Below are 11287 nucleotides of genomic sequence, written 5' to 3'. Positions count from 1 at the left end.
CCAGGTTTACACCAATATCCATTTTGCCTATCAGATTGACAAAGATTAAAAAGCATGATGTTATCCAGTGGTGGCAAGAGAATGAGGAAAGAAACATACTCTTATATTATTGGTGGAAGTGTAAATTGGTACAACCATTCTGGAGGGGAATATATTTTTAAAAAAACACTTTAAATGGGCATACACTTTTTTTTTCACTTTTTTTTTAATGATTTTTTATTATATTATGTTAGTCACCATACAGTACATCCCCGGTTTCCGATGTAAGGCTCGATGATTCATTAGTTGCGTATAACACCCAGAAATGGGCATACACTTTGATCCAGCAATTTCGTGTCTGATATTTTATCCTAAGAAAATAAGAGCCCCAGGGTTCCTGGGTGGCTCAGTCAGTTGAGCGGCTGCCTTCGGCTTGGGTCTTGATCCCAGGGTCCTGGGATCGAGTCCCATGTGGGGCTCCCTGCTCAGCGGAAAGTCTGTTTCTCCCTCCTCTGTCCTTCCCCCCCAACCCCGCTCATGCTCACATGCTGGCTGGCTCTCTCTCAAATAAATAAATAAAATCTTTTTTAAAAAAAGAAAAGAAGAGCCCCAGTGTATGAAGACTGCAAGTATAAGGGTAACCATTGCAAATTGGTTTATGGTAACAAAGACTTAAACACATATAAATGCCAATCAGGATAGATAGATAGATAGATAGATAGAGCTCTATAAATACATAATTAAAGAAATATCGATTTATGGATACATGGAAAGGTCTAAAGTATATACAACAAACTGTTAGCAATGGCTGTTTCTGTCAGGTAGACACAATTCTCTGTATTTCTTGAATTTTTCAAAATGATTCTGTATTATAAAATGAAAACAAGGTAAAGATATTTCTGGGGAGAGGAGGGATAAATAAAGCTTACATTGCAAATTAAGGGGAAAAGGATAATTCAAAGGAAAATTAGCTAAGATAGACTACAAAGACTGTTTAAGTTTCAAAACTCGCAGGAATAATTACTCTGGTTTGGTTTGTTTGCTTTCACTTTGATTTACTACTGAACCAGCAAACAAAAACAGTGCAAAGAATATACAGAAGATCAAGGATACAAATGAGTGGACCCTGCCACCAAAGGGCACCACTAGCCTCTAAGGTTTCTTTGTGTGAAACAGAAAAAGTTACCCCTCCCCCAAGAAATGCAACTCCAACCATTAAAAGCAAACCTGGTCTGGAATTTCAGCCCCCACTTGCTCCCTCTACTGGACATCCTTGGTTACGGTACAACCATCACAAACGGCTGCAACCCCAGCTCTAGGTTTCCTCCCTGGTGACTTTACAGAGGAAGCTAGCGAATTCAGTCTGCAAAAAGTGATTAATTTACCAGTTCAAATGAGGGAAGGTCTCATATCCACTGCCTTTCACATTTTTAAGCCTGGAGGTATCAGCGTTCAAAAGATTCACCCTACTACTACATATTGAATCTTTTCCACACCAATTACATTCTTTAAAGGTACTGTTTTTTACTGTGACCTTGAGCCTATGGTTGGCCTGGCATTGACGAACCAAAGAACAATTACTGTTATCTTTGAAAAAAATTAGACCGAATTTAACATAACATCTTATACCAAAAAGAATTTAAATTAATTACAGAGCAAAGAAGTAGAAAATGAAACCATAAGAAAGGAGAATATTTACTTAATATTTAACTGACCCCATGATAGGCAAAGACTATCTAAGAAACTTCCAAAAGAAGGCAACATAAAGAAAAGGAGTAATGTATTTAACATTAGTAAATGTAAATTTCTTACAAATAAATAAATCATCATAAAGTTAAAAAAGCAACAATATAGAGGGAAATAATATTTGCATTGATATCCTTTCAATATAAAGAGCTATTACAAATCAATAAGTTGAAAAATAAAAGGCATGTAAAAAATTAAATTTAAAAGGCATGTGCTCTTATGAAAAGATACTCAAGTACAGTAATAATCTAATCAGTATATATTAAAACAAAATTGAGATACAAATTTCAGCCTATCAAGTTGGGAAAAAGAAAAAAAGAGACAGTATTGTTGGGGAGGTTGGCAAGGAGGCAGTGAAACAGACATACCCGCACATTGTTAATAGGAATGTAAATTGTTACAACCCTTCTGGAAAGCAATTTGTCAGTATGTGCCAAGAACCTAACAATTCTAAAATACATATAGCTTTAACCCAGTAAATACACTTCTATGAATACTAGGAATATAGTCTATGAAAATTATCAGAGCTGTAGAAAAATATTTTGTTGAAGGATATTTTTTTAAAAATCATTATAACAATGAAAATTTCTTACCAAATAAATACCCAAAGATAAATGAACAATGTAAATAAATGTGGTACATCCATATAATAGACTGTATGGGATCATTAAAAACTGTAAAGATCTGCAGCTACCCAGTTCCCCTCCCCACAGACAATGATGTTATTTACTTTTTGTTTATTCTTCTAGAGATTTTTTACAAAAGTAAGTAGCATCACTGCCTATATTGAAGAGAACAGGGTGGCCACAGAACTTTTCAGTGTCTATCCTCTAATACTCTCTGAATTTAAAGTTTAATAAATTAATTCAATATATGTTTTTGAGATGTAAGCCTTTTTAACTCATAAGAGGCCTGATATACTTCATCATTATCTCCGTATTCAGGGAATAGGGTGTCCTTCCTCCCATTCAAGACCAAACCCTCATTTGTGTCCTTAACACCACTCCTTCCCAGCCCTCAAAGGAAAAGCCTATAGGCTACACTTGGCATCTAAGTTTTTTTTTTTTTTAATAATAGAAATCATATAATGTCTTCTCTAGGACCACAATGGAATTAAACTAGAAATCAATAACAGAAAGAGAGCTGGAAAAGGTCCCTAAATCCCTGGAGATTAAACAATGCATTTCTTTTTTTTTTAATGTTTTTTTATTATATTATGTTAGTCACCATACAGTACATCCCCGGTTTCCGATGTAAAGTTCGATGATTCATTAGTTGCATGGCATCTAAGTTTTTAACACCTCATTCATTCTAAAACCCACTACAATATGGCTTTTGCCCCCTACTACACTACTATATCTCTTAACTATGAATTCAATAAATATTTTCCAGCTTTGATCTAACTGGATTTTCTGTTGACACTGGCATTTTTGAGATTCTATTCTGGTCCTTGTAACCTAGATGACTGGAGCCTAGCCACTCGCCATTCAGTACACAGACTATCCCCAAGGACCAAGATTTCTGAGTTTCCCATCACTATCATGATTATTGCTGTTCACCATTCTCCAGCATCTAAACCAGAGACATATATTCTGGTTACCATGACACAGCCCTTGTTGATACTGGTGTAATTATTAATAGTCCCCATATACATTCAATTCGGGTGATAAATTATATCATCACCCTGCTATCTAAGGGACTCCAACAGCCAGAAAGTGAAAGAATAAAATATTGCCAACAGGTAACTCTCCAGTAAAACAGACCTGCTCTGGAGAAGAGAAAAAAAAAAAATCATTACTTAAACAAAATAAAACGTGCAGTTAAGACAATCCAATTATAAATATTAAATATTTTAAAGACTTTTGGGACAAAAGAAAGTATATTTAAACTTTAAAATTCAGTTAAATTGAAGAAGGTGAATTCAGATAAATTGAAGGAGAAGCTGATTGCTTTTCAAGTAAAAAATTAGATGCCTGGAAGAGAGAGTAGACAAAATCTTTCAAAACTAGAAGAAAAATCGGGGTGCCGGGGTGGTTCAGTCAGTTAAGTGTCTGCCTTCGGCTCAAGTCATGATTCCAGGGTCCTGGGATGGAGCCCCACATCGGGTAGGCTCCCCGCTCAGCGGGAAGCCTGCTTCTCCCTCTCTTTCTGCCGCTCCTCCTGCTTGTGCGTGCGTCTCTCTCTCTCTCTCTCAAATAAATAAAATCTTTTTTAAAAAATAGAAAAATACAAAACGATATAAAAGGGACTTAGAAAACAAATGGATCCAGAATACCTAATCCATGAATAAAAGGAATTTTAGGAGGAAGAAAAAGAACATGTAAGAGAGCAATAAGTAAATAATTGAAGAAAAAATTTCTCCTAAGTAAAGAAAAATAAAATTTGCAAGATTAAAAGGGCTCACTGAATTCTGAGCAAGATTAACATTTTATTGTATTAGAAATATAAATCACAGGGGTGCCTGGGTGGCTCAGTCTGTTCAGCGTCTGCCTTCAGCTCAGGTCACGATCCAGGGCACAAGCAGGGGTCTTGGGATAGAGCCCCACATCAGACTCCTTGTGCAGCGGGGAGCCTGCCTCCCCCTCTCCCATTCCCCCTGCTTGTGCCCTCTCTCTCATTCTGTCAAATAAATAAACAAAATCTTTTTTTAAAAAAAGAAAAAAAGAAAATAAATCACATACAGTAACACACCTAAATCCTAAATGTACAGCTTTACGAATTTTTACCTATGTAATACTCGTGTAACCAACACCCAGGGGAAGATATAGAATGTTACCATCATCCAAGAGAATCCTTCATGACCCTTCCAGAGTCAAAATCTACCTCCACCCAGAGCTGATCATGATGATTTCTAAACCCATACATTAGTGTTGTCAATACTTGAACTGTGTATCAGAGGAATCATACAGAGTGTTTTCTTTGGGTCCGGCCCCTTTAACCATGTGTGTTTCTGATGTATCCATGTTAATGTATCAGTAGTTTGCTTTTTCTATTGCTCTGTAAAATTCCATTGTGTGAGTATATCATAATTTATTTCTCTCCTCTTGAGGAATATGTGGGTTGCTTCAGTTTTTGCTATTATAAATAAAGCTTCTATAAACATTCTTGACATCTATTTTGACAGACATATACACTCATTTCTCTTGAGTGTATAGGCAGGAGTTAAAATGTGGGGTTATAGTGCAGATGTATGTTAAGCTCTGGGAGATACTGCCCAACAGTGACTGAATAAATTAAAACTCACACCAGCAATATATGAGAGTTCCGGGGACTGCAAATCCTTGCCCAAAATAAGGATTTTCAGTTTCTTATAATTTTAGCCAGAAAATAGAAGAAATGGGAACATTCCCACCTCATTTTATGAGGCCATCATTACTCTGATGACAAAACCAGTCAAAGACATTAGAAGAAAACTACATAACATTATTCCTCATGGATGTACAAAATTTTAGCAAGTCAAATCCAGCAATACATAAAAATGTTAGTATATTATGATCAAATGGGGTTTGTCCTAGGAATGCAAGGTAGAGTTAACATTTGAAATTTACTCAACATTAGGCACTATATTAAGAGAATAACAAAGAAGAACAATATGATCGACCCAATAGATACTAAAAAAGCTTTTGATAAAATTCAAATCTCATTCATGATTTTAAAAAAAAAACTCTCAAGGGGCGCCTGGGCGACTTAACAGACAGTTAAGCGTCTGTCTCGGCTCAGGTCATGATCCCAGGGTCCTGGGATCGAGTTCTGCGTCAGGCTCCCTGCTCCACGGGGAGTCTGCTACTCTCTCTCTCTCTCTCTCTCTCGGATAAATACAATCTTTAAAAAAAAAACTCTTAAAACTAGAAATAAAAGAAAACTGCTTTAAACTGATAAAGGCCTTCTACAAAAAACAACAGTAAGCATTATACTAACAATGAAATACTAAAAGTTTTCCCCTTCAGATCAAGGAAATGGCAAGAATATCTGCTCTCACCTCTTTTATTCAACACTGTACTGGAGGTTCTAGCCAGGGCATTAGGTAAGAAAATAAAATAAAAAGCACAGAGATTGGAAAGGAAGAAGTAAAACTCTATTTGCAGAGGACATTATTTGTCAAACTCATTGAACTATGCAGTTAAAATAGATGAGTTTTATTATACATTGTAAATCAACAAAGCTGAGTTTAAAAAAGCGAATGCTCCACAGAGAAAACTCCTGGCTCAGGACCAGTGAGTTTCATGGTTTCACTAGTCAATTCTATCAAGCATTTAAGGAAGAAATAATATTGCTAACAAAAACATTTAAAAGACCTAAATAAACTGTGATATATACCAAATTGAAAAATTAGATGATTCAATATCATTAAGATGTTTATTTTCCCCAAATTTAGTTAATGCAATCACAATCAAAATCTCAGCAGACCCTTTGGAAGAAGCTAACAAGCTGATTCTAAAATTCACATGAAATTACAAAGGATATAAAATAGCCAAAACAATCCTGAAATAAAAGAGCAAAGTGGAAAAAATACACACAACCTGATTTCAATATTTACTTTAAAACTGCAATAATTGGGACGCCTGGGTGGCTCAGTCAGTTAAGTCTCTGCCTTTGGCTCAGATCCCAGAGTTCTAGGATCAAGTCCCACGTCGGGCTACCTGCTCGGTGCGGAGCCTGCTTCTCCCTCTCCCTCTGCCCTTCCTCCCGCTCCTGCTCACTTGCTCTCTCTCTCTGTCTCTCTCTGACATCTGACAAATAAATAAGTAAAATCTTAAAAAAAATAAAACTACAATAATCAAGATACTGTGCTACTGGCATAGAATCCATAAATTAAAACACAGGACTGGGGTGTCTGGCCGGCTCACTCGGTAGAGCATGTGACTTCTGATTACAGGGTTGTGAGTTTGAGCCCCATGTTGGGAGTACAGTTTACTTAATAAAAAAAATTTTTTTAAGATTTTATTTATTTATTTGACAGAGAGAACACAAGCAGGGGGAGCAGCTGAGGGAGAGGGAGAAGCAGGCTCCCCACCGAGCAGGGAGCCCAATGTGGGGCTCGATCCCACGAGCTGAAGGCAGATGCTTAACTGACTGAGCCACCCCGGCTCCCCCTAAAATTTTTTTTTAAAGATTTTATTTATTCATTTGAGAGAACACAAGCAGGGGAGAGAGAGAGGCAGAGGGAGAGGGAGAAGCAGACTCCCTGCTGAGCTGGGAGCCCAACATGGGGCTCGATCCCAGGAACTGGAGATCATGACCCGAGCTGAAGGCAGGCGCCCCTAAAAATTTTTTTTAAATAAAAACACAGACTCGAATATAGAGCCCAGTAATAAACCCACACATCCACAATTTTTTGATATTTGATAAAGGTACCATGGCAACACAAAGAAGAGAGGTTGAACATGGAGTTATCAAATGATCCAGCCATTGTGCACCTAAGTATATACCCAAAAGAATGGAAAATATATGCATATACAGAAACTTGTACAAAAATATTCATAGCAGCATTATTCATATTAGCTAAGAAGTGGGAACAACATAAATGTCTATTAACTGCTGGATAAACAAAATGGAGTATGCCCATACAATGCACTATTCGTCTGCTGTAAAAAGGAATCAAGTACTGGCACTTACTAAAACATGGGTGAACTTTGAAAACATTATGCTAAATAAAAGAAGCAGACACAAAAGGCCAAATGTTCCATGATCATATGAAATATCAAAATAGGCAAATTCACAGATACAGAAAATAGATTAGCAGTTGCCAAATGCTGAGGAGAAGGGAGAATGAAGAATGACTGCTAATGTGTACAGGGTTTCTTCTGGAGGGGTGATGAAATGTTCTGGAATTAGATAGTGCTGATGCTTGAATAACCTTGTGAATCTACTGAATTGTACATGTTGAAATGCTGAATTTATGGTGTGCAAATTATATCTTAACTTAAAAAATTCATTTGAGATCGATTACAGACCTGAATATAAAAGCTAAATCTATAATCCTTCTAGAAAAAAAAATGGGTATGTATCTTCACAACTTTGAAGTAGCTAAAGACCCCTTAACAAGAATACAAAAGGCAGTAAAGCATCAAAGAAAAAAATGATAAATTGAAAGTCACTGAAAATTATAAACAGCTATTCTTCTAAGCACATAGTTAAGAAAACAAACCCTCCCAGGATGGGTAAAAATATTCTCAATGCATACAACTGACGAAGCACTGACAAAAGAACTCAAACAAATCAATAATTAAAAGACAACTCAACTTTAAAAAATTAGCAAAAGATTTGAACACTTCCCAAAAAGACCAACAAATGGCCAATATGTACATGAAAAAGTGTTCATGGGCACCTGGGTGGCTCAGTGGGTTAAGCATCTGCCTTCGGCTCAGGTCATAATCCGGGGGTCCTGGGATTGAGCCCTGCATTGGGCTCCCTGCTCAGCAGGGAGCCTGCTTCTCCCTCTCCCTCTGCATGCCGCTCTCCCTGCTTCTGCTCTCTCTCTCTGTAAAATAAATGGATAAATAAAATCTTTAAAGAACAAAAGGTGTTCAACAGCAGTAGTCATTGGGGAAATGCAATTTAAAACCACAATGAAAGGGGCACCTGGGTGGCTCAGTCGGTTAAAGGTCCGACTCTGGATTTCCGCTCAGCGCATGCTCTCAGGGTCATGGGATCGAGCCCCGCATCAGCTCTGCACTCAGAACGGAGTCTGCTTGAGTTTCCCTCCCTCTGCCCCCTCCACCCTCGTGCATGTACTCTCTCTCTCCCTTTCTCTCAAATAAATTAATTAATTTAAAAAATACAATGAGATACCACTTCACACCCACTAGAATGTTTAAAATTAAAAAGACTGACAGTATGAAATGTTGACCTGGATACAGAACAAATGGAATTATCCTACATTGCTAGTGAGAGTGTAAAAATGGTATAAACCATTTTTTTTAAGTTTGGTAGTTTTTTATAAAATTAAACATACATCTAGAGGAACTTCCACAACTAGGTAGTTACCAAAGAGAAATGTAAACATATATCCATATTTTTAAAACCTTGTAAAAGGTTGTTCACAGCAGCTTTATTCATGTTAGCCAAATGTCCATCAACAGGTGAATGGATAAATAACTTGCAGTACAGTAAATACACAGAAATACTACTCATAATCAAAGTGAATAAATGACTTATATAAACAAGAACATGGATGAATCTCATACACATTAAGTTGAACAAAAGAAATCAGTGCAAATGGGAGAAAATACTTCACTGACAACAGCATACATATAAACATTAGGAATAAATATGAGAAGTACAGAAAGTAGATAAAGAAAACTATAAAAATTTTATTAGAGGGCATAAAATTCAATCTGAAAATATAGAAAGACACACTATTTTCCTGGATAAGCAAATAATATTATAAAAATGTAAATTCTCTCAAAAATAATATATAAATGTAATGTAATACCCACTAGAACCCCAATAGGTTTGTGTGCTTTTAACTGAATAATTAATATTAAAATCCATATTGGAATATACATGTCTGAGAATATCCAGGATAATTATGCAGGAGAATGATGAGGTAGAATTTGTTTTATTAGATATTAAACTCTAACTAAACAATATGAAGTTGGCATAGAAATAGACAACTATATCAGTGTAACTGAGTGCCCAGAAATAGATCCCAGTCTTTATGAGAGTTTAAGACAAAGGCAATATTTTGGGGCGCCTGGGTGGCACAGCGGTTAAGCGTCTGCCTTCGGCTCAGGGCGTGATCCCGGCGTTCCAGGATCGAGCCCCACATCAGGCTCCTCCGCTATGAGCCTGCTTCTTCCTCTCCCACTCCCCCTGCTTGTGTTCCCTCTCTCGCTGGCTGTCTCTATCTCTGTCAAATAAATAAATAAAATCTTAAAAAAAAAAAAAAAGACAAAGGCAATATTTTAATTCAATGGGAAAAAGATACTTTACCTAATGTATGCACTGGCACATATACTGGGCACTCCGCTTGTTAGAAAATGGAGTTTGTGCCCCCCATCACACCATGTAAAAAATAAATTCTAAGTGGATCAAATATTTAGACATAAAAATAAGATAATAACTGGTACAAAAAGAGGGGCGCCTGGGTGGCACAGTCATTAAGCGTCTGCCTTCAGCTCAGGGCGTGATCCCGGCACTCTGGGATCGAGCCCCACATCAGGCTCCTCTGCTGGGAGCCTGCTTCTTCCTCTCCCACTCCCCTTGCTTGTCTCTCTCTCACTGGCTGTCTCTCTCACTGGCTGTCTCTGTGTCAAATAAATAAATAAAATCTTTAAAAAAGAAAAAGAAACTAAGAAATCGAATTATATGTTAGAGTTGCAGGGAACCTTTTTAATCAAGACTAGAAGACGGGGCACCTGGGTGGCTCAGTCAGTTAATCGCCCAACTCTTGATTTCAGCTCAGGTCATGATTTCAGGCTTATGAGATCGAGCCCCACATTGGGCTTTACGCTGGCGATGGAGGGAGACTGCTTAGGATTCTCTCTCTCCCTCTCCTTCCATTCCCCACTCAAAAAAAAAAAAAAAAAAGACTAGAGAACATTAAAAACAGAACTACCCTACAATCCAGCAATTGCACTACTAAGTATTTACCCAAAGGATACAAAAATACAGATTTGAAGGGGTATGTGCATCCTGATGTTTATAGCAGCATTGTCTACAATAGCTAAACTATGGAGAGAGCCCAAATGTCCATTGACTGATGAATGGATAAAGAAGAGGTGGTGTATATAGACAATGGAATATTACTCAGCCATCAAGAAGAATGAAATCTTGCCATTTGCAACAACGTGGATGGAGCTAGAGTATATTATGCTAAGTGAAATAAGTCAGTCAGAGAAAAACAAATACCATATGATCTCACTCATATGTGGAATTTAAGAAACAAAACAGATGACCATATGGGAAGGGGGAAAAAAGAGAGAGGGAAACAAACCATAAGAGACTCTTAGTGATAGAAAACAAACTGATGGTTGATGGAGGGAGGTGGGTGGAAGATGGGATAGTTGGGTGATGGGGATTAAAGAGGGCACTTGTGATGAGCCCTGGGTGTCGTATATAAGTGATGAATCACTGAATTCTATTCCAGAAACCAACATTGAACTGTATGTTCACTAACTAAAATTTAAATTAAGGGTGGGGGAATGGGATAGGCTGGTGATGGGTAGTAAGGAGGGCACGTATTGCATGGCGCCCTGGGTGTTATACCCAACCAATGAATCATTGAACGCTACACCAAAAACTAATGATGTACTATATGCTGGCTAATTGAACATACTACTACTAATAAAAATGGATGGAAAAGATGGAATCATACAGAGAAAGAAGAAAAAGGAGGAAGTGAGGGAGGGAGGGAGAAGGGAGGGAGGGAGGAAAGAAAAGAAAAGGAAAGAAAAGGAAAAGAAAAGAAAGAAAGAGGAAGAAAAGGAAAAGAAAGGAAAGGAGAAAGAAAGAAAGAAAGGAAGAAAGAAAAAAAGAAAGAAGGAAAGAAAGAAAGAGAAAGAAAGAAAAAGAAAGAAAGAAAGAAAGAAAAAGAAAAAGAAAGAAAGAAAGAAAGAAA

The sequence above is a fragment of the Ursus maritimus genome, assembly GCF_017311325.1.
Source record: "Ursus maritimus isolate PB19 chromosome X unlocalized genomic scaffold, ASM1731132v1 scaffold_X1, whole genome shotgun sequence".
Classification (NCBI taxonomy): domain Eukaryota; kingdom Metazoa; phylum Chordata; class Mammalia; order Carnivora; family Ursidae; genus Ursus; species Ursus maritimus.
This window is presented reverse-complemented; position numbering follows the sequence as displayed.